The following is a 24,517-nucleotide window of genomic DNA, read 5'->3' on the forward strand; positions in this document are numbered from 1 at the left end:
TATTATCTGATCCTGAAGGTTTAAACATGTATGTTGAGATTCTTGGAATAAGTCTGAATTAAATGTATTAAACGTTGTAGCCTTTCAGATATACATGAAAATTTATTTCAGAATAACAAGAAAAAGAATAATTAAAGTACACCTTTCTTCTTTTAAGTTGTATTTAGAATGCACAAATAATAAACCCTGTCAGGTTGGCTGAAAGAACTTTGTAACAGAAAAGTGTAAAAAAGATAGAGGGTGATTGAGAAGACTTATGTCACCTTTTGAAAAAGAGGGAGTCAAAAATAGGTAACTCTTATATTGCACTATTAAAATAATAACATCATGTCCTTGATTTAAATCTTAGTAAGCAGATGTTTTGTTCCCTGAATTGATGTAGAAAATTGCATCCTGAAACTGCCTACCCAGAAATATTTGTCATTATTTTTTTTAAAAAAAGTCTTTAAATTCCACTTGGACACCAATTAGAGTTTGCTATGTGCCAATTACTCAAGCTCTAATTTTATTTGGTTAGCAAAAGCACATATATTTTCCTTGACTATAAAAATTATCTGCTAATCTAGGATTCGAGAATATTCATCAGTGATTTTATGTGATTGGTTTTGAAAAAAAGTGTTGTGTTTATATATAAACTGAAAATGAAGAAGAATTCATTCCAGGGGGAGGGAAATAAAATAATTATCCCTTCACTGCGAACAATAGGGGTGGGGTGGGGGTTTGGGTTAATTCCTATTTCACCTATAGGGAACCGTCATTATTATAAATAAAGGGCTATTTATAGAAAAATACAATATTTCAGAGTGAAGCTATTGAAATAAAAACAATTACTTTATTATGTATACTTTAAATACAGACTTTTAAAACATGAAATCTCATGAATCATTTTAAAGAATTGTTCCTTTTCAAACAAGCTTGGGTTTTTATACCCCCCCCAGGGGGGAATTCCCTAAGCTTGTAAATTGTTGTTGTGCATTTTAAATGTTATTCTTCTTCTTGTCAGTCCCCCAAAATCCACCCACCTGAAAAAGTGAAAGTGAGTTTATATTTAAAATATTTCAAATTAATTCTTGATAAAAGAAGGATGCATATTTTATTTATTAAGGTCTTGTTTTCATCCTCTCTGGAACAAGATTGCAGAGATTGATTATACAAGGCTGTCTTCTTGAAAGAGGTGTCTTCCTTGCTCCCTACTTTCTTTTTGTATATTTTTCCTCCCTAAAGTTTTAATTATTTTAGCTATAACTCCTTGTTGGTTGCCAAAGTGAAAAGAGTTTGAAATCTTCAGATTGAATATTTTGTAACTGTTAAACATATTTTAATCTTGTGAGATCTGGGTGCTAATATCTGATTGCATAGTCAAGCCTCCCTATTGTTAACAGATGTGTGTAGAGTAACCTTACACCTCTTGGCAGTTTATACAAATAGACTTCAACACAATCATTAGTTTTGTGACCGTTTGAAGTTACAATAGCATTGAAAAAAAGTGAATTATGACTGTTTTTCATGCAACCCTTGCAGCATCCCTATGGCCACATGATCAAAATTTAGAGACAACTGGCTGATATTTATGATGGTTGCAGTGTCCCTTGATCCCCTTTTGGGACCTTCCAACAAGCAAAGTCAACGGGGAAGCCAGATTCACTTAACAACCTTGTTACTAATTTAACAACTACAGTGATTCACTTAACATATGTGCAAAAATATCATAAAACAGAGCAAAACTTGCTTGTTTATCAGTGGAAATTTTGGGCTTAATTGTGGTCATATGTCAAGGATTATCTGTACCAAGACAGACACTAAGAAAATACAGAACTTATGGAGTCAATGTTCTTAATTTTTGATCAGAGCAGTGGTGGGATTCAGCCAGTTTGCACCAGTACAGCAGAACTGGTAGATAATTTTTTGTTGCCCAGGCCCAGAATGGACTTCCGGAAGCAGCATCCACATAGAGAACTGGTTGTTCACATATTTGAATCCCACCACTGAATCAGAGTATATAAACACATAGAAACACACACACACACACACAAACACAGAAACACAGAGAGAGAGAAAGAGAGAGAGAGAGAGAGAGAGAGAGAGAGAGAGAGAGAGAGAGAGAGAGAGAGAGAGAGAGAGACATGGAGAGACATGGAGAGACACACAGAGAGATATTTCAGTAAATGTTATGACTCAGAAGAAAATACTTTTATTATGAACCAAGAAAGTATAATGGCAAAGCTTAATAAATCTTTCTTTGCTGGTTCGGCCATTATTTAAAATGGAGCTGACTTTGCATCCTCATTTTGTTGCTCCTGCAAGCTAGATAGCAACTGAAAGGTCACTTTCTACTTACTGAATGTCAAGAAAACAAAAGGAAAAGTTTAATCCTTGAAAAGCATTAGAGGGAATAACAAAGGTCACCCAAAATTATTTTAGTTCTCTATTTTGTGAAGGGCTTAAAAAAAAAGAATAATTACCAAAACGAAAGGTCTCAGTTCCCTACATTTGGCCAATTCTCAGTAATGTTGCTTACTATGAAGTCAGTGAACAGCTGCTAAAGCCGTCAGCATCTGCTTAATAGGCCATTGGAAAAGAAATACCAGATCACCACTCTATTCTGACTTATTAATTCATGGGTGTTAAACTTGCCACATCACGTGATGTGTTGCGACATATCACAACTTTTTTTGCATTTCTGGAGCTGGGGTGGCATGGCCTCCGCATGGTGGAACCGGCCCGCAGGCCAGCAGTTTGACACCCCTGTATTAGTTCATTGTTGGTTAGCAATTCTATTTGTACTTCAATATTTTCCATTTTGTTATGATAATAGTTTCTTTAATCTCTAGTATTATATACAAAAATATATGAATTTTCAAAGCAGTCATTTTTTTTAAAAAAAAGTCATATGCTGATATACATGAATGCAGTGGTGTAATGTCATTCTAAAGGGAACTTCATATATAACTGCATATACTGTCCATTTAACTAGAAAATTAAAACCACGCCACACATTAAGCAATGTGATCTACCTACATACTCAGAAATGCAATTGTTAAAAACCAGTATGAGAGAGTGGTTTATTGATTTAAATCCCCACTTTGGGCCAGTTTTTTCTTTGTGCCCAAACTAACTCACAGGATTTTTGCTATGAAATATTCTATTCTGTGATTATATTTATCATTGGACCATTTTAGTTTCATTACTCAGAGCTAATTTTTTAAATCATGATATAAGAAATGGAGAAATCTCTGCTAGAGAATTTTTTTCTTAATGTTCATGAGAATGAATAAAAATACCTCTGAAACCAAATCCAGTATGATGCTTTAGCCCATTTTTGTAATAGCTTCACTGTTTTCTTCTGTCTCACTGGTAAAGCAAAAACAAGTATGAGGTTTTTTTTTGCTTCAAATAATTATGAACAGAAATGAATAATTCTCTTGCATTTTTCTCTACTCACTCTTCACAATCTGACAACAGATATTTTATGTTAAAATTCTTTCCCAAAATTTTTAATTAAATGTTCATGGATGAAATATAGTAGTGGCTCTTATCTACTGATAAAATGGACAGAAGTGTTTGTGGGGTGTCTTATTTTAAGAGCACGATCATCTCTTTAGCACCTGCAGCTTTCCTGGCAATTAAATTCTGAGAGAGAAAAAAAAACTCCAGGAGGGAATTTTTCCCATTTTTAAAGCTTATTTTTAGATTTAAAGGCTTGCAATGATGGAAAGATGAGCATCAAGCAACAACATCATCTCTAACACTGAAGGAAGCTCAAAAACACTTCCAAGGAAAAAATGAACCATATACTCAAGCATCTGTAAATAATTTAAAACATGACAGCCACCTTGCAGGAGAAGGAAACTACTGCAAAGTTAGATTTTAGCAAAATGGTTGTTTAAATACATTAGGGTGATACAGCGATGATTTTCTTTTACCTGCTCAGAACAGAAGCAACAATATTTGGCAGCAGAACCTGTTGAATTGCCTAGAAATTCTTAAGCCTTGTGTTAATTCCATCTGGAAAATGCCACAAATATAAGTGCAAACTAAGAGACTACCAAGGGAAGAGATTCAAATGATGTCATCCATTCATAGCCTGAACCACAATAGCTATTCAAGGATGTTGATTATATTTTCCAGCTTTGCCTTAAGTTAGCAACAGTTCAGTAAGTAAACATTTCATTTTGTTGAACAAATTCACAGATTTTAATTTCTTTCATTTTCCCAGGTACAAAGTTTGTTTGGGTGATTCTTAGTATTCTGAAGGTTAGTCAAGCAAAAATTCCATTTGTATTGCCAAAAGTATAATTGTCCAGGTTATTTTACTACAGTGAGCCAATTGTCTGAAATGTGTGATATAGATGTAATAGAGTAACAGTTATTTCACAAAGCATATTTTTTTTCTGTAAGAATATTACAATATATTACTAATACATAAGAAATTGAAGATATCCTTCATTATCTAAAAGCACTGAATTGCAAGAAAAGGACAATAATGCAAATTACTCTATGAACCTTATAAATAGCTTTATATATGAACATTTCTGCAGCTTAAAGACAAAAATGAAAATGTCTAAAAAGAAAAAATGTCTATGGAAATTGGTGGAAATTGGATATGTGGATGTGTTCAAATTATGAAAACTAATTTACCAAGATTCATGAGGGAAAATGACTACAGTCACTATTATATGATACCAAAGAGACACATTGCACTGAAACACTGCAGCAAAAGTACTGAAGTGATAAACATAAATTGAACATAAACTGCTTCCAGGCAAATCAAACTACTAAATTGCAAAAGTAACATTAATTTAAAATAGTGTGTGTGTGTGTGTGTGTGTGTGTGTGTGTATACACACATTATATATGTTCAATGAAGCACCCGGTCTACCAAATACAAAGCAATCTGCCTGCAAAAAATGCTCCTAGACTGGAGCAAAACACACATATATAATAAAATGGATGCGAGTCTATTAGAAGCAATAGGTCAACTGGGGCGGGTAGACCGGTAATGAGTCCTATGAGCAGTGCGCACAAACTGCCGGTCTTATAAGCAGGCTTTCGAACCTCTGGCATTCCACTCTGATGACATCAGCAGTTAGCCGACAAAAGCTAAGTTTATCAAACAGTTGTTAGTTTATTAAACAGTTGTTTCTATATTTATCTCGAGGTTCGAGATATGTATATATATATATATATATATATATATATATATATATATATATATATATAATGCTGTATGTTACACCCAGTTGACCCAAATATGGGAGAGAGAAATCTTTTGTCTTGTATCAGCTCAAACTAGAGCCATCCACAGGCAGCAGTCACAACTGTGACATCATATACATTTCTAAAATTTGGATTGCTAGCAAAGAATTAAGGGAGAACTGGAATAGCTATTTCAAACTCTTTAGCTCTTTTCAACCAGACATACCCTTCTGAGATTCGAACCTAGGCTGTCTGCATGTTAGGCAGCTGTATTAAACCTCTAGCCCACAGGCTATTTCTCACTTTTGCCAGCTGTGTTAGGGAGGGAAGGGTAAGCTAAAGAGTTCGAAATAGCTATTCCAGTTCTCCCTTAATTCTTTGCTAGCAATCCAAATTTTAGAAATGTATATGATGTCACAGTTGTGACTGCTGCCTGTGGATGCTCTAGTTTGAGCTGATACAAGGCAAAAGATTTCTCTCTCCCATATTTGGATCAACAGGGTGTAATATACAGCATTCTAGATAACTCCTCCCCTGTTTCTTCCCTCCCTAACACAGCTGGCAAAAGTGAGAAAGAGCCTGTGGCCTAGAGGTTTAATACAGCTGCCTAACATGCAGACAGCCCAGGTTCGAATCTCAGAAGGGTATGTCTGGTTGAAAAGAGCTAAAGAGTTCAAAATAGCTATTCCAGGGGGAGCCTGTGGCTGTATATTCTGTATTTGTATTTGTATACATGCAACCACACAATATATATATATATATATATATATATATATATATATATATATATATATGTGTGTGTGTGTGTGTGTGTGTGTGTGTGTGTGTGTGTGTGTGTATGTTTAGCTAGCAATAAATGCAAGAACACTAGGAAATTATAAAACTATAAAAAGTTTTAATAAATTTAAAACACCAAGCTTTTGCCGGCAACTGCCGGCATCGTCAGGGTGGTTTCCAGTCGATGGGAGAGGCTGTTTATGGCTGTGGCATTCTTTGCACCCGGCTCATGGATCTCGTCACAGGCCCCAGCCAATCCATCTGCACTTTGATCCTAGTTTTCATGTTACTGATCATTGTTTTCTTGCTTTCCTTTGTACCAACATTCTCATCCTTTTTCTCCTCATGTGGTCGTGGGTTGGGGGAGCTTGCACATTTTCATTGTTTGTTTTCCTTATCCTCCTTCCTGTTATTCCCCCTCCTCATTCTCCTCCCACCTTCCCTCTTTCCATAGTCTTTATTGGCAATTATCACCTCATTGCTTTCTCCTACATAACCAGCTTTCATTGTAGTTGTCTTATCGTGACTCCCATTCTCTGATGTTACTTCACTAACTTTCATTTTCTTGTCAATGGGGGCATTTCCAACAATACCATCAGGGTTTGTAACATTCTTAGCCTGGCTGTCACTGCCCCCTTCACACAAAATCCTCGGTGTGGGGGTCATCCCCTCTCTGTGGCTCATACTTCTCTCCATTCCCTGCGGGTGAGCAATCGTCTTCAGCGGAAGGGAAGGGGGGGGGTTCAGTTCCCGGTTTCTCACTCCCTGCCTATTTCCAGGGGGAATCCCCCTTCTGAGATGTTTCCTGGGGTGTGCGGGAGCTGCAACGTTGGGAGCGATCTCCTCTTCACCCTCCCATGGTTCGCTCACATTATTGAGGTGAGACCATGTTGTTAAGATGCCATCATGGATGGGGTTAATCATGGAGCCACTGGCGGGGGTGGGGGCAATGTTACAGCCCTTCCATTCACGATTGTCTTGCGTCCGGGTGCTGATAAGGGACTGCATCATTACACAATTATTCATATGGCATGGGGAGACCTCAGATTCACCGGCAGTAGGCTCACAGCTGTTAATATGTTTTTCCACTTGTTAGGAGTCAGCACATGCCTCCACACTCGGAGAGTTGCTCAATAGTAAGCTGTTCTCTATCCGGGCATTTCCAGGGCTCTTTCTCTCCACCAACCCTCCTCCCAGAAGGCATGTTGTAGTATTAGACTGTTTCTTTCCAGGGGACTGGCTGTTTCTGGCCCATGCTTTTAACGCTATGTGTGCAGGACATATGTCTATATGCCGGTTGATGGACTCATTGTTTGAAAGCCAAGCTTCCTTAAGGAGTTGGCCCCCTTTCGTGTTGTCATTAGCCATCACCTGGATGTTATCTAAGTCAAACCTATATCCTGACTCTAGCATGTGTGCCCCGATTTGGGAGTATTGATCGCCTCTCCTCACAGCCAACTTGTGCTCGTGAATCCTAGTTCTAACGCGTTTGGATGTCTCTCCTACATAATTTGCAGGGCAATTATAATTCATACTTTCTGTCTCTATTGTTGATCCTAAATCCACTACAGTTTTCCCCTCTTGATATTCCTCATTTATTTAAACAGATGATAGAGAAGTATAGAAGGTCAGAAAGTCAAATAAATAGAACTGATAAGTCTAATTTCACCAGTGTAGGATAATATGTAATTTGGATAATGGAGAAACCTTTTTTTCCTGCCAAAAATGTGACTTCTTGAGTTCAGTTCAAATATCAAAGACAATGTTCTTTAGTCATAAACCCTGCTACACAGTTTAACCTGAATTAAGTCTTGAGTCCAGAAGCTTTTGAATATCCAACTCAGTCATTAGAAATGTGAAATATTTCTTATAAATCAATCATTTCTTTGAATGTCTGCCAAGCATGCATTTCTTTCTCTCTTCTCTTAGCAGTGATTAGACCTCTTACACCTTTCTTTCTAGAATTTAGTTACTAGAAATGATCTTGGGGGTCACTGGAAGTTGCCAAAGTAAGATCTTACTTTGACAATCATTACTACTGAACCAAAGTGGTTCAAGTTGCATTGTACAGTTACCTAGAAACCATGCTATAAATGTGACATTTAAAAGTATGGCTGAAGTTTATTAAACTAGAACTGTATGGTGGGTAATTGTTCAGTAATAACCCTTCCTAAATCATATAAAGCCTTTTACTTTCTTTAACTGGAAACACAGGCTCCCCAACCACTAATATTATCATCATTCAAAATAATGAGCAATACAAACCATTCTATTACCAATCTAAAAGCAATAAACGTCAAAGTAAAGAACAATGCAATATTCCATCCTGAAAGAACAAAGAAGAAAAGTAATGATAATGCTTTTTTATATTTGCAGTCTATTGTATCATGCATAACAAATGACTCTGTAATTGTAGGCAGTGTTATTTTTACAGATTATAGAAGTGGGGAGATATAGGAAATACATATATTAGTGCCCCATATATGTTTTCCAGTCATTTAAATGAGTGAATTGATAATTTCCACACTATTAGATTTCTAGTCCATATGATTTTACACTTGCCTTAAGTGATTTTTCATTTATATTGTTTATGATATTCCTATTTATATATTTATTATATTTATCAAATATATCCTATGTGATAGGATAAGTTTGTACAGGTCTTTGTAAGATTTTTATCCTTCTTTGCATTTGGAGAAATGTTGGATAAAGTTTGAGTTTTAGAATATTCATTTTTCAATTCATTTTCTCTTCCAATTGGTTCCAAGACTGGGACATTTGACAACTGGAAAGAACACTAATCAACTCAAATATCTTGATATTCTTAGTTAATGTGATATAGACTTTGTGAGTGCACCAAAGTCCTAAAATGAATTAGTTATAGAAGTCAAAATCAATAAGTACTTGATACTATAGATACAGAAGAAAGAATAAATGACAAGCTTGTGAGTTTTCATTTAGCAGGCCATGATATCTGGATTGAACTGCACATTGATTTAGCATACATCACATTCTGACATAAATCATATCAGAAGTCTTTTAAAAGGTTTGCTATTCTTCTAGCTCTAAAATACTCCCTAAAGAGCAACAGCTGGCACTAATTTCATCTGAGACTAGATAAGATTCTCTTTATGACTACTGGGCCAATCTAAATCATGAATGCTCATTCTTCTAAATCTAAACGGTTTTTCCTCCTCTCTTTATGTCAGTGGCTTTAGTTGCATTTAAACTTCTGGAAATGGCAGGTGGGAATTGATAATGTCAATTTCTCAAAGATAATGACTAAATCAGCTCTTTATATTATAATTAATTGCAATTAGACAATATAGCTTCAGGCTGGTTAGTAAATACCAAATGAACCATCTGTATTATGCAACATTTACAGATGTATGGGTTTCAGTTCCACTCGATTTGCATTGCTAGTTGAATGCCATCATGTTAAACAGATAACAACATTTGTAAGAGGATATTTTATATCTTCTGTTGGTTGAAAGAATGTGTAATCTTTGGTATTTCATGTACTTTTGAAGCAGATGGGAAAAGTTAAGTGGAAAATATATACCAATTAATACATTATTTAGTACAGCCTTTAGCCAACAAAAAAAGAAACCAAAATTGGCTGATAATGAAGTTTTGCTAGTAATGTAGTAACCTAAAATGATCTCTAATAATGCTTAGTCATATGTTCCCAATTGAAAGTCTTGTATTTAGAATTACATACTGTCTTCCAAAATAATTTCTAGGATTTTTCAGCCTTATACTAGATACTTAAATAATATACCATTCCATTCAAGTAAAATTTTGTTTTATACACAGCACTGAATCGTTGAAGTGCATGCTGAAATAAGAGATTTTTAAATTGTTCATGGAAGTTAATTTAGAAGCATGAATATTTCCAAAAATGAAATACTCCCTTTGGTGAAGGCCTGTCCCATAATCATTTTATATCCTTCTATATAAATAATTTTTATTTTTATTGTTTGGGATGATGGAGGGCATTCTAGTTATCTCTCTGTACATGATTGAACCAAATAGGCATATTCTGCTCTGGCAATATGTTGTCTTATGCATCCCTGTGTTATACTTTTAAGGTATAACTAGCCTAGAGGTTTACTGTCAATCAATGCAATGCTTTAAAATTGGTGTTATTCTGGGCTAGGAGAATTGAGCAGCTAATAGCCCAACTACTTCATTTTGTATCACTTGCAGATTCTGGATTGTATTTCCCATTTTGTTAAACTACTAGATGGCAAAAAAGAGGAAATAATAGATTATAATGGGAGATTTTATAGGTCCTCTACTGCCAGATCTTGTAGAATGGTAAGTATGAGTGGAAGCATGGTCACTGCTTTCATCCAGATGTTTCACTCTTAAGCTTGGCTGACATTCATTTGCTAGAAATGGCTCAACTGAAGAAAATCATACATTTTTGGTAGGGCAAGTAGTCTGAGAGGGGTTCTAACTTTATGGAACAATGAATCATTCTGTAGACTATAAAATTCCCATCTGTAAAATTTATAGCGTGAAGAAAAATGTTAAAGTTGAAAAAAATGAGACATGCTTACTTTGGCTTGAAAGGAGAAAAAAAATGAAATAGTTTTGATTAAATCCATTTTACGAAATACTGAAGCCATACATTCAAAAGTAAATCCCTTTATATTTGGAGGGCTTTACTCCCCAATAAGCAGTTACATACTGTAACTTGCAGCATAAATTGAAGATATTATGAAAGAAACACCTCTGAAAATTAGTAGTAAGTGACTATTCCTGCACTCAGGCTATCTTGTTCCCTGGAAGAAAATTGAAACAACGATATACAGATGCATATAGGACATATTCTAAGAATTTAGCACAATGTTTTATTCACTCAGAATAAAAGTGCTGTATTCCCATGACATTTGGCAATAATTCCAGCAGCAGTGACAGTAATTGCTGCTCTATTCCCCAACTAAACTAATATACTCATTTTGAAAACTAATTCTCTAAATACACACCTTGGCACCTTGCTTTGATTAATATATTGGCTCCATTTTTTCTAGGTGCATTTTTATTATCAAAACAAGAATACCAAAGCTTTCCACAAATACAGTATCTCAAGATGAAAAATGGATGATGATTTATAGACTCTGCTATCCTTGCCAAAATGATGGTTTGGGGAAAATTAGGTGCACTTCTCATGACTCTAAGCAGTGTTAAAATTAGCCATAATTCATCTTCATGAATTGATATTAAATTTAGTTAATTTATGAATTAAGAGCTACTGTATTTCTGTTCACTGTACTGTAAACATTCTTCAGATAACACTGAAGAGATGCTGACTAAAACGGATTTGAAAAGCTCTTCAGTCAGAACTTCCTTCGATGCCATAGTAAGACTGGAAACACAAGAAATGGGTAGCATGTATACCCTCAAATGGTACCTAGTGATCTCCAAAATAGAAGAAATGATAAGAGTAGGGACAGTGTTTCTCAATGGCAGCTGCAGGGCTAGAATCAAATAGAGGCTGTGATTCTGACTGGTCTCTATTTCAATCTCAGTCCTGATGGTGCCATTAATGAGTAATGCTGTGCATGGTTGTCCAAAGGTAATAGATTGGGGAGACATAGGTGGGTGAGTGAGGGAAATTGTACTGTCCCTGAAGTCCATAAGCTCTGCTGGCTGGAGTGGGACAGCTGAAGCTTCTTGGGTCACTATAGGTTTGCAATGTACTGCTGGCTGGACTGGCCATCTAAAGCTAGAGGTGGCTTTGTGCTACACTGAAACACTGTCCCATCCTCTTGTGGCCTGTGTCAGGCCTTCCACTTTCTCCTATCCCATGGCTCCTTTCCTGGGACACCCTCTATTTAACAAATTGTGATTCTCAGTTAATGATGAAAATTGGAAGTGCTGGGGTTGCAGTTTCTAAGTGATGTGTTCATGTGCTGCCTCGCTTTATGCCTACTTTGCTTAGTAATAGACATTTCTGTCTAAATTGTGGTCATAACTTGAGGACTACCTGTATATATGATCTCTGTACCAAATGAGAATAACGTGTGGCAGACTGTGATCACTGGATATTACTGCTAATAATTAAAGCATGGAATCCTAGGATGGTTCTTCTCAGTACATAAGAGGAAGACAGAGAGAGATGGGGGGGAGGGGGGAGCGAGGGAGGGAGGGAGAGGAAGGGAAGGAACCTGAAATGATGTAAACATATGATCCTTTTGCTGATTCTTCTTACTGTCCAAAAAACATCTTGTCTCTATGACAAGGGAAAAAAAATCTGGCAAAGCAAGAATCTGGATGTGTCTGTATTCCTTTTCCATAAGTTAGAAGAGGTAGCAATCAGAAGTACAAAAAAATACTTGTATAAAGAATAGACAGAAATTGGACTAATTGGCTCTCTGTTTTAACATCCAAATTTGTCCAAATGAAATGCAACTAGGAATGTACAGTTGAGACAAAATCAATCTGAATTAGTGTGAAATGCAGTTTTGTATTAAACTTTGCAATAAAATGTTCTATAAATTAGTTTTAGAAAGTAGCAACTAAATTAATAAAAGCCAAAATTATTGTATGCACAACTTTTTCCGTTTTCAAATACATGCTGGATATGTAATTTGGATGGGGTGTCTACTGTAGCAGTAGGAATTTATGAATTTATTTTAACAATTGGCTTTCCATTATTTTAATAAAATATATTTTGATATTCCTCCTAATTGTAATTCCTAATTGTAAGTAGCAAAACCTAGAGGAATATCCCTGGAAGATTTTTGAAAACTTCTAGAATTTTTAAATATTTGAATGTGTTTTTAATTAACATGGTTAGCATAGTAGGAGACAGCTGCAGTAAAAGCAGTACCCCCAAGGCAATTTTTAATGAAGCCAGTCACATAAATATTTTCTGGAGTTCAAAGTAAATCAGCTAACATTTTCTTTACGCTATTAAGTAGCTCAAAATATATTTTTTTGTTTTTCATTCACACTTAAACTTTCCTTCTCTCTACCTTCTATTGCTATTATTAAAATTTCCAGTAATGTTTCTAACTACTTCAATCTTTTTTCCAGTGAAAACTTCTTATCTTATGGCAACAGTCCTTAAAACTGTAAAATAAAACAAGTCAATGGAGTATCACCTTACCTTAAAAAATCATTTTTTTCTATGCACTAATACCCACAAAGTCATAGAAATAACTTTGTTATGCTGTTGTTAGTTAATCTTCCAGATTAAGAAATATGTAACATTTCATTTGCAGGTATTGACCCACTGAAATAACATAGTTCATATTCTCTCATCTACATATCCAGTAGGGTCACCTGTTCATGTGTCAAGTAATAATAATCTAAAAATTTTCTGAATATATTGCTACAGAAAATCATTTAAAAACTGAAAGCTCTGCTCACACTTTTTAAAAGGCTGTATGATTTCTAAAATTACTCCATATATCTGCAATTTTGTCTGATACCATGCTAAATATATTCATACTTGATTTTGAGATTTTCCTTCCTCTTTGCTTCTTTATGTATTGTTGATAGAAGATAAATGTAGAAGGATATCCTGAACAAAGCACAAAACATTGCTCTGTACTTACAATCATTTGTTTTAAGTGGGATGGGGAATACCTGATGATGAAGGGATGGAGGAGGGAGAAATGTGCATCATGTAAAAAGTGAATGTAAGAAAATGTTTTTGTTATATGAGCTTCTGGGCAAGTTTGTATTCCATGATCAATAATGTTTTCTTTCAAAAGCTATGGTTGCCCTTTAAAGTTAATACTACATCTTTGTTTATTAATAGTTAAGTCCAGAGAACCAAAATGAGATGAAGAAAGGTATTCTGAGGTTATTATTTTGATAGATGACATATGAATTCCTCCTCAATCATACCAGGAAGACAGGAAGAATGTAAATCACTATGTCCTGAATAAATGCATTCATTTATTTATAAGATTTATATGGCCATCTACCTGTATATGCAATAATCCTGTGTGGCTCGTAGCATAACAACACCACCAAAAGAAAAAGAAAAGAAAAGAAAAGAAAAACATTATATCAACAACAAATCTATACCACAGATACTCCCAAAATAACATTCTCCCAAACATCTATTGGGCTTCAATTTACCTCAGCTCAACAGAATCAGTTTTGAATGGCTTTCTGGAAGACCAAGAGGATGGGGACCTATTGGTAAAGCTGAAGCCTAAAAGCTAATCTACAGATTTACAGATAAAGGCAGCTACATAGAAGGAAGTAGCAATTGTGAATGTATTAATAGTAATATTAATTTCTTTCAAAACACACTTCTTGTACCAATAATATTAAGGTTTTTTACCACAAAATTATTGACCAGTCAAAAATAGATCCTAGTTATCCGAGCATTTGCTTTTCTTTTAGATATTTTGTAACTTGCATTCCCTTGATGTCTGTGACTCTAATTCCTATTTTTCCTATTTTTTGTCCTTCTGTTGCCCAGGTCTTCTGAAAAATCAAGTCTGATATATATCTAGTATGGTATGTTTATGGAATGCCAAAACAGCCCAAAGCATCCATCTGGAACACATGTCGATCTTATACTTTCTCAGATTCTGCAAAAGAAAATGCCAAGACCTTTGAGGGGAAAAAAAAGGTTGAAGAGTCTTTTCAAATAATTATCTCCTGTGATAAAAAAAAAGTGGAGGAACATAATACCTGAATTTCAGAAGAAAAAGAGCAAAAGAAGATTGGGCATTGTCAGATCATTCTCATCACAAAAAAGAAGAGATTTCAGAATAAAAAAAAGAGGTGGAAAGTCAGAATCACAAAGATTTTCTTTCTAAATACTTTGCCCTCTCTAGTTACTATGGAAGCCAGGAAGGGCAGACTCCAAAGCTCTCTTTCTTATTCCAGTCTCCAATTATTGTAATTGTCCAAATGTTCATTTCGGCAGACCATTAAACTTGGATTCTAAATTCATTTCCCCATCCATAATATTCATGCTTTGGCTAATCTCTGTGGTGATTTACTATGCAATATTTTGCTTATGAAAAAGAGGATGCAAACATCAGTATTCTGCAGGGTGCACATATAAAATTTGATGCATGTGATTAGCCTGATACATTGAACCAGACGGTGTTTGCCTGAGAATGTTGAAATGTTTGAATGAGTATGTTGACAAAAGTTCATCTGGAAATGAATATATCCTGCAGTTCTGCGTTACCATAAAATATGATATATAAAATATTTAAAACAAAAGTGTTTAATGTATGCTATAAGTTTTTCATGGCTTTCTAAGTTATGCAGAACACAAACGAACCAGTACTGAACTATGTTGCAATTTAGCATTCAGGGTTCATACAATTTAATTCCACAAGACACTTGTGAGTCAAATCATATTGCAGATGACTATGATTACTGAAATAACCATTACAAAATTTAATTAAAAATAAATCCAAACAACATATAAATACAGACTTAGAAAAGTCAAGAATATAATTTATGGACAGTTAAAAGTGTTCTACAGAATCATTTTTCAGTTCTGTGCCGTAAGGATTAAAAGCAAAAGGAATATGCTTTTGCTGTTTTATTAGTATATTAACTGGGAGAGTGTTTGATGTATATCATCTAGTTTTAATACAAAAACATTGTAAAGTACTATTTTATATTTTGATGCTATGAAAAATTAAGGCTTGTATATTGCTTAAGTTACATAAAACCCATTGTATTAATTTCTTAGTTTCATTAGTTTTTTTATTTATATAACACACTGAAAGCTCCTCAGTGAAGGAGTGATCCAAAAGTATCCTAAAAATAATATTGTTACTTGCTTTTTAGAAGTTATTACAGTCAAAATAGTGTGTCTCACTTTATTGAACTCAAGATGTTAAATACCTAGATTAGTTTATAAATTTCAGCAGTTTAAAAAATAGGCAGTTTAAAAAATCCTTTACATTTTTCATGTAATTTTCTCATAATATATGCATCTTAATATTGTAGAAATACAAATTATTTTTATAAGCACATTTTACAAGCAAGTTACCCTTGGTTTTAATATATAATATTTTTGTATATGTCCCATAAATAAATATATATTTGACTATTTTAAAAATTGAGATTTTGGATTTGAGGACAGTTTCCCTCAATCAGGATGTGCCAGTATTCAAGCATTCATATACAAATGTTTTATTGGAATAAATATATTCTCTATCACTGTACATGAAAAACAGTTTCTATTAAAATAGCATAGCATGAAAAAGTTCAGCTTGAATATAAAACATGAATAGTCTAACATAATATGCACTTGTTAAAACAGCCAATTTTTGCTTTGGAAAAAGTAGTTGAAAAAGTATATTGGTGATTCTTTGTTTCTGTGAAAACTGTTCATAACTTCAGCCTATCCAGTCACTTTATATTTCAAGTTTGCAGATAAGTACTTATCTCTATAAATCAGCATTCCAAAGCCACTAGTAAAATTGAGGAACTTCATTTTTTTGGCTAGCTAGAGAGAACAAGTTTATTTCCTTTTTTTTTTTTGCTCCATATAAAGGTTACCTAAGACTTTCTGAAAATTAAACTTCCTCTTGGAAAAGGATGCCTCAAGAGCATTCAAGAAGAAGGAAATCTGTTATTTTTTTGCAATATTGTTTTCTCCAACAGTGAAGCTTCTTAAGTTTTGTTCTAGTTAACACTGAAATTCCATTCCATTCCATTCCATTCAGTTTAAGGATTTGGCTTCAGACTTAAGCCAATGCCCTGTTTTTGCTTTGGTACCTTCTGCTGGAGTTTTCTGAAAGCCAAGGACCTAAGAATGCTGAGTGAATGTAAATCTACATGAATTTTGATGCAAAGTGACCCGACTCATATTTTCATATTAATGCATCCACCAAAATATAACTGTCTTTTGAATTAGAATGTCTTTAAATGCTACAACTAGCTCATTCTTTCCTTTTTTTAAGATAAGATAACTTTTATTGTCATTTTTTTACTGTGGGCACAACGGCACACATAAAAAATGAAATTTTGTTGCCCACTCTCAAAGTGAAACACATACATGACACACACCTAAGCATACTATGAACAACATATGTATAGACCCACACCCGTACATATACGTAGCAAATAAATATTAAATAAATACTGTCCATCTTGAATATATAACGGAAGGAGGAATCTTGAGAGTTCACAAGGTTAATGCTGTATGGAGTGAAACTATGGCTGAATCTGGATGTTTTGCTACAGATACCGCGAAGCCTCCTCCCAGAAGGTAACAAGGAAAACAGGTCATGAAGAGGATGTGTAGTGTCCCAGATAATCTTATGGACCCTGCTCAAGCAATGCTTCTGTGCTGTGTCCTGGATGGGAGGGAGGGAACTGCCAATGATCTTTTCGACCATTCTCACCACTCTCTGCACTGCCTTCCTGTCTGAAGCAGTGATGTTTCCAAACCAGGCTGTGATGCTGTATGGCAGGAAATGTAAGTTACAAATATGCATTTTGTGATGCAATTATTATCAAATGCAAATTGAATTTGATTTTGCAAATACTTCAAAATGTAGAAGATTTTTGATTGAACATGTCTGAAAGTTTCATGGATCTTCTGAAATTGCTTTTATTTTCATATTTTCATTCTCCTTTTCTCTTGCTGAAACATTCCAAGTGCTCAGCATTAACAAAATGAAATAAGATGTTGACCTACATTCTGCATTGTGCATAAACAGATTTTCTATTTTTCTTACTGAAAAATAAAAACAAAAACTGAAGGGTTACTATATAAAAAGGAGGTGAAAATAACCAGAGCTATATAAAACTGTCAAAACCTATGTTGAAATGATTCCTTTATTAGGGCAGTTGAAGATTGACAAAACAGCTCCATACTTGTCAGTTTTTATATTTCGTTTTTATATTTCATCTTTAACATTTTTTTTAGTTACACACCTGCAGTCTTATCTTTTTCATTATCATTTTTTGGACACTAACATTTACAGATTTTTTTTTTAAAAAAAATTACTTTTTCATATATTATTAACATTGCTATACAAATCTCTATAAAATTTCTTTCAGCATTCCTGACTTCAGGTTCACCCCCAAATCATTTCATCAGTTCAGACTTCTGGAGGATCCTTGTTTAGCCTTCTTCACTCATTTCCCAATTTTTTTTTTTTACTTTTGTCAAAATGCATTTCATCTCACTCTTGTAAAATTAATAATTCTTTGCTTTCCCTGGTTATATTCTTTGCAACTCTATTTTTATCTAAATACTACTACATGTTATTTTTATTTTCATTATTTGCAGCAAACATACTTTTATGTACATTTTTCTTATCCACAATTGATGATTGTAGGACACAGCTCATGAGGAGATGTTTCTTACTAAAAAAAAAAATCTGTGAAACTGAAATGAGGCAATGCTAGGAGGAGCCACTTCTTGGTTGTATCCATCCTTCCAAATAGTCTTGTCTAAGACACTTGTCTCATCTCAACCTTGCTAGCTAGCTTCTGGAAGATGGACAAAACAGAGCCAACAATGTAGGAAAAGATTCCTCTCAGCGTGCTTTTGTCAAATGCTGGCTGAAGGGTTTCCAGGCTGCAAACTTTGGTGCCCATTGTAGGGTTGTCTACAAGGCACACTATGGCACCCTATCTGAAAGACAATTCATCTCTGGGTAATGTTTTGGCAGGAGGTGAGCAACATAAGGAAGGATCACTTCATGGTTTTCACTCACTGTATTACTGTTCTAATATGAAGTGGCCTCTGTTTCAGTCTGATGCTTTGATCCATCATGATGTTTTGATTCAGGCCACAGCTTCAAAGCTCAACACAGTTCTATTTATCTCCATCTCAGTGACTTCTAAAAATAGACTTAGACCATTAAGAACATGTAATTATCTGTGGGCCATGAAACATTAAATTTGTGAGCTATGAAAAATTGCCTTGCTTCAAAATTGAAATCAGACCACAAGTTTTATTTTAATGCAGTCCTTGTGGATGGTTTTAATCGCTTTTTCAAAAGACTGCACAAATTTGCATCTGCTGTTCATTGGAACATTAACAACAATAAATATAAACTCCAAGTCAGTGTGAAATAATTAGCATGTGTTCATACTTAACATTACATATGAATAACCTACATAGCAGAGTGAAGCAAATTTCAGTTCTATTTATTTAACTGGCATGCCAATAATAACTGGATTTACCAATTACTGATTCCAATTTAACTGAATTACTTGGAAATCTTTCCTATTCTATTCCTCCTGCCTTTTATTTTGATACCTCTGTTTTTGTCAGTTAACTGAAAAGAAACTGGAGAGCATTTCAGGCATGATTGTTCACAATTCCTTTACATTACAAAACGTTATTTATAGTTTTTTTTTTTTTTAAAAAAAAGATTATTTCAGTTATAGGAAAAAATGACTAGAAAGCAAGATCAAAGCACTATCTAATCCTGGATTACCAGACAGACAAAAGTTTTATCTTTTTTTGAACTTTTGGATGAAGTAGCAAAACTGGAACAGAACAGAAGTCTGTTTCAACATAGGTTTAAGCATTTTTGTTTTGTTTCTCTTAAGATTCATGGATCAACTCTATACTTCTGCAAGAATTTAAATTAAATAATTGATCACAGTTGACTTCCTAGTCCACCAATCTTTCTAGTCCACCAGTTTCTTTTTAAGGCAATTGATTCTACTATTCTCTCCCCCCCCCTCTCTCTCTGATATGTGTAGCTGTAACAGTAATTCTGGGCAACTTACAATTTGAACACACATGTAAACAAAGAATAAAAAGTATCTAACATATAATTAATATGCCTTTGGAAAATTAAAAACAACTACTACAAAAAGAATAGGGTAAAGAGGAACAGAAATTACAGACGAAACTGAAGGCAGATAATCCTACAGGTTACCTGGATCTTTGCCATGAAAAGCTTTTTAATTGATAGTCAGTACCTTGAATTGTACCTGAAAACTTTTAGGAAGCCAGTACTAATGAATCAATGGTGTTACATGGGTGCATTGAAGTACATCCAAATGCATGAATTAAAGCCTACTTTGCCTTATCCCTAGCCCACAGCATCCAGACCCATGGATAGAAACACCACTTTGTTGAGATAAGGTAAATATATCATTGGTCATTATGGGTTTATTGGTAATAGAAGACTTTATTTCAATAGATGACTTCACCCAGAAGTTTTATGAAAGAGAAAGAGAGAGAGAGAGAATGTAGAGCTATATCCTGGGAAATTCAACAAAGCATGGCCTTGGTAGCACTTTCTTTCCACTACTAACATGAACTGGAAACAGAAGGAAAGAAAGAAAGAAAGAAAGAAAGAAATAAAGAAAGAAAGAAAGAAAGAAAGAAATAAAGAAAGAAAGAAAGAAAGAAAGAAAGAAAGAGGAAGGAAGGAAAGAAGGAAGGAAGGAAGGTAGGAAGGAAAGAAAGAACGTAGGAAGGAAGGAAGGTTACCATCCACTTCTATAGCTTGAACTCCAGAAGGATATCATGATAAACAATACTAAAATCAGCTGCTAGATCAGGAAGGCTATAATGGATGCATACCTACATTAAAAAGGGTGATCAGTGCTGTCTCAGTGCTGCACTCTAGTCAGAAACCTGATTGGAGATGGGATGGGGAGATAATCCATTTCATTCAGGGTGCTCTTTAGCTACGAACCAAATTCTCAATAACTTTTGCTCGACATATATTTTATCCAATGTTGTTGGATCCAGGAAATGTTTCTTGGGAATGGGAACACCCTTTTTAAGAGCTAGAGATCTCCAAGAAAGTATTTATTATGGCTTGGATATAACTGTTTGTTATCTCCAAGTTGACTTAAACAAGCAGAAAGAACATGGATTGTAAATGCAGTAGCAAGATTTGCAACATTGAGGACTCTGTCCACTTACATGGACCTATGTCAGATCATGTTCTAGTCATCTCTAAAGCATAGCTGACCTCTAACAGATGGCTAGAATACTCTTAATAGCAGTCATTTAATGTTGCTCTACTCTTTCATTCCTACTCAAACTAGAATGCTATTTCCAGACATGCTATGAGTGGAAAAATAATTGTATTTTTAACCCTTAACACAAGTAAGTAATAAATGTTACTTTAAAAAAATCATATTTACTCCTTGTTTTCACCTTTCATCTTTCATCTTCTGGAGTTCCCCAGAAAATATTACAGGATGTATGAATATGGAGATAACATATAGGCACATTTCAACTCAAGACCACAGCTGTCCATCATTCCAAGTAGTGACAATGGACTTGGGCAAATCAGACATCTGAACCTCAAGAAAAACTTCAGGATCTTTTTGAAAATGAATGGGGTTTATAAGGTACCTTGGGTAGACGAATAAAACAGGATTTTTCTGCTCATGTTGAAAACTTTGGATTAATGCAAACAGGGCAAAGAATTGATGGTGATATCTTCCAAAAGCCCCAAAATGAAAACCAGGTCTAATATATCACAACAAGTGTGAGGTGGCTCAATAATGATTCTCGAAGAAATCTATATTTACCATGGTGATCATGAACACCTGAGTTCTCTCTGAGTTGTGTCCAGAGAAAATAAACTAAAATTCCAGTTTCCCCCATCTCCAATCCTGACATAGCCTAAAGGAGCTTGGGTATGCAGGCCAAAAACACAAAAGAGAGGGTGTTATTCTAGTGTGAAAGTTATAAAAACAAAATTAGAAAGAATCAAGACAACAGGACAAATAAAGCTACTGTAGTTTATTGGCATAGATCAGTGGTGGTGAACATATGGCACGCAAGCCAGAGGTGGTACGCAGAGCCCTCTCTGTGGGCACGTGCACTGCCATTGCCCCACCTGCCTCCCCCCATGGCCCCCTCCTTACCATCAATCCCCCAGAGGAGAGTCAACCTCAGGCACAGCCTGTGTGGAGCAGCGCAGCCAAGGACATGGCAGCTGAGTAGCAGGGACATGACTCCACCCTCACACCCCACTACACACAGATGATGGGCAAAGGCATGGCCACCACGGCGCTGCAGGGTCACCTGGGCAATCTGCTGCTGCTGGCTGTGGAGGCAGTAGGTGGCTCTATGGGGGGGTGGGGCGGGGGACGGAGCAGGGAGTGGAGTAGGTGGGTGGGAGGGCTGGGGCGGGGTGGAGTGCGGCAGAGCAGGGGTAGGTAGGGCAGTTTTTGGTGTCTAAAAGTTCACCATCACTGGCATAGATCAAGGTTGTCTGTCTGAAAGAACAGTCAACAGAAGGTTCTACTGTACTATACTGTATAATAAGTGTCTACAATACTTTTATTATAAACTAGTCATCTATAAACTTTTTATTCCCTCAAACTATGCTTTGATTTGTAAAAGTGTAACAAGATTCTTTTTTAATCTTAAGCAAGCATGCAAAGCTCTATTTAACTTTGTTCTGCACAGTCTCACTGCAGGCTGCACATCAAAGTATTTAAACAGCTTTTAACTGGTGTCCTTGGGAACTGTTGATGTCCTTAGAGATTGTTGAAAGAACTATATTACAAGTAATCCTTGACTTACCACCATTCATTTAGTGACCATTCAAAGTTACAATGGCACTGAGAAAAGTGAGTTATGATTGTTTTTCACACTTACGGCCAATACAGCACCCCCATGGTCATATAATCAAAATTAGGCATTTGGCAACTAGCATGTATTTATGACAGTTGTCTGGAATCATGTGATCATCCTTTGTAACCTTTCCAGTTGCTTCCGACAAGCAAAGTCAATGACAGGAAGCCGGCTTCACTTAATGACTACTTGATTCACTTAACAATTGAAGGGATTCACTTAATAACTATGGCAAACAAGATGATAAAATGGGGCAAAATGTAATAACTGCCTCACTTATCAATGGAAAATTTGGGCTGAATTGTCGTTGTATGTCAAGGACTACATTTATGTGGTTACCCATTTCTCCTAAAATACAGCATCCTGCTTTGGGCACATTCTAATCCAATTCCTACAACCTAGTCTCACAAGAATTATCTCACAACCATCTAGCTGAGGAGGAGTGCTATAAAAGAAACACACAAACAAAACAAAACTTCTAAATCTCACAAATAATTATAACCACCCCACTGTCATGGGGTCATGGCTGATGTCAAAGTCTAAAGGTGAACATATTTCTAAGAGAAGCTTGGCCTCTCTGTTTCCAGTCAACTGTTAGCAATATTCAACAGATCAGGCCTCTTATTCATTATTAGACAGTGAATGAGGAGAGATATATTAGACAGTGAATGAGTGAATGAGCAGAGAATCTAACTTGGCATTCAATATCAACAGTCAAAGCCTGAGATATTCAGGGACTGATGACTGAGATTTAGGGAATATTAGGAATGTTTTATGCAAATATTAGGAATGTTTTATGCAAATATTCAACCAGACTCTGACTTCTTGTAACAAAGGCCCTTTATTTTGCATTATGTATTCTATGATGATAGAGAAAAGAGGATGTTCTTGTACTGCTTGCTTCAGAAAATAAGATGGTGCAAAGGTTTGATCAGAACAAACTTGTATTGATAGAACAAATGTCACAAGATACTTGCTGAAGCAATTTGTCTCCTTAACTATAATGAATAATACTGTAGTAAGCTTTGAATGATCTTGTCATTCAAAACCACTTTACACTTTTCATTTCTTGAGGTGAATATCTAATGTTCACAATTTTATTTTGATTCTTTGTGCCATTGGTTTACAACAGTGGTTCTCAACCTTTTTAATGCTGCGACCCCCCAACTGGTCGTAAGTCGAGGACTACCCAACTGGTCATAAGTCAAGGACTTTCCCTGCCCGGGAGCGCCACACATGCGTGGTGCCGCCCCCTGCGCCGGCTGAGGCATAGCTGGCAAGCGGCAGAGATGGAGCAGGCTGACCACCGGCTGGGCCACCAGCTGGCCCAGCCCAAGGGAGGTAAGGCACCCGCCAGGCCCCACGCACACCAGCAACCCTCCCTGCGCCCGCCAGCCTCCCACCTCCCACCCCTGGCCCTCTTTTACTTACATTTTTTAGTAGTTGGTCAGCAGGGAGGGGTGGAAACTTCCAGACAGCTCACCTTCGCTGCAGACAACTTGCAGCACCGTTTGCAGAATGGGACTTTTGGTGGGCTCAGCAGGGCAGAGACAGCCTGGACAATTCCTATTGGCTTTTAAAAGCCAATAGAATTAGACTCTATTTAAGAGAATCTATTCTATTTGCTTTCAAAAGCCAATATAATAAAAAGGAGTAGCACAGCTAAGGAAAAGGGGGAAAATGGCGGATTGCATTGTTTGGCGACTCCCGTGAAATGGTCGTTCGACCCCAAATGGGGTCGCGACCCACAGGTTGAGAACCTCTGGTTTACAACAAAGACTTTTTGTCATTCTCCCCATCAACAAAGTATCATAAATGTGTGAAGTTTGGCATTTGTTTACATTCTCAAGAGAACAGACAATTGAGAAAGAGAATGTTTTTCAGGGACTACATTACTATTTGCAGATCCATCAGAAAATTAAGGATGATGGTAAAGCCCATCTCAGCAACAATAAATGGAGAGTTCCAGTCTTTTCCCCAACTTGTTTATTGTGAATGACTATGATTATCAGTTTT

The sequence above is a fragment of the Crotalus tigris genome, unplaced genomic scaffold, assembly GCF_016545835.1.
Source record: "Crotalus tigris isolate CLP2741 ecotype Arizona unplaced genomic scaffold, ASM1654583v1 scf7180000017980.1470182205:1502881, whole genome shotgun sequence".
NCBI classification, from domain to species: Eukaryota; Metazoa; Chordata; class Lepidosauria; order Squamata; family Viperidae; genus Crotalus; species Crotalus tigris.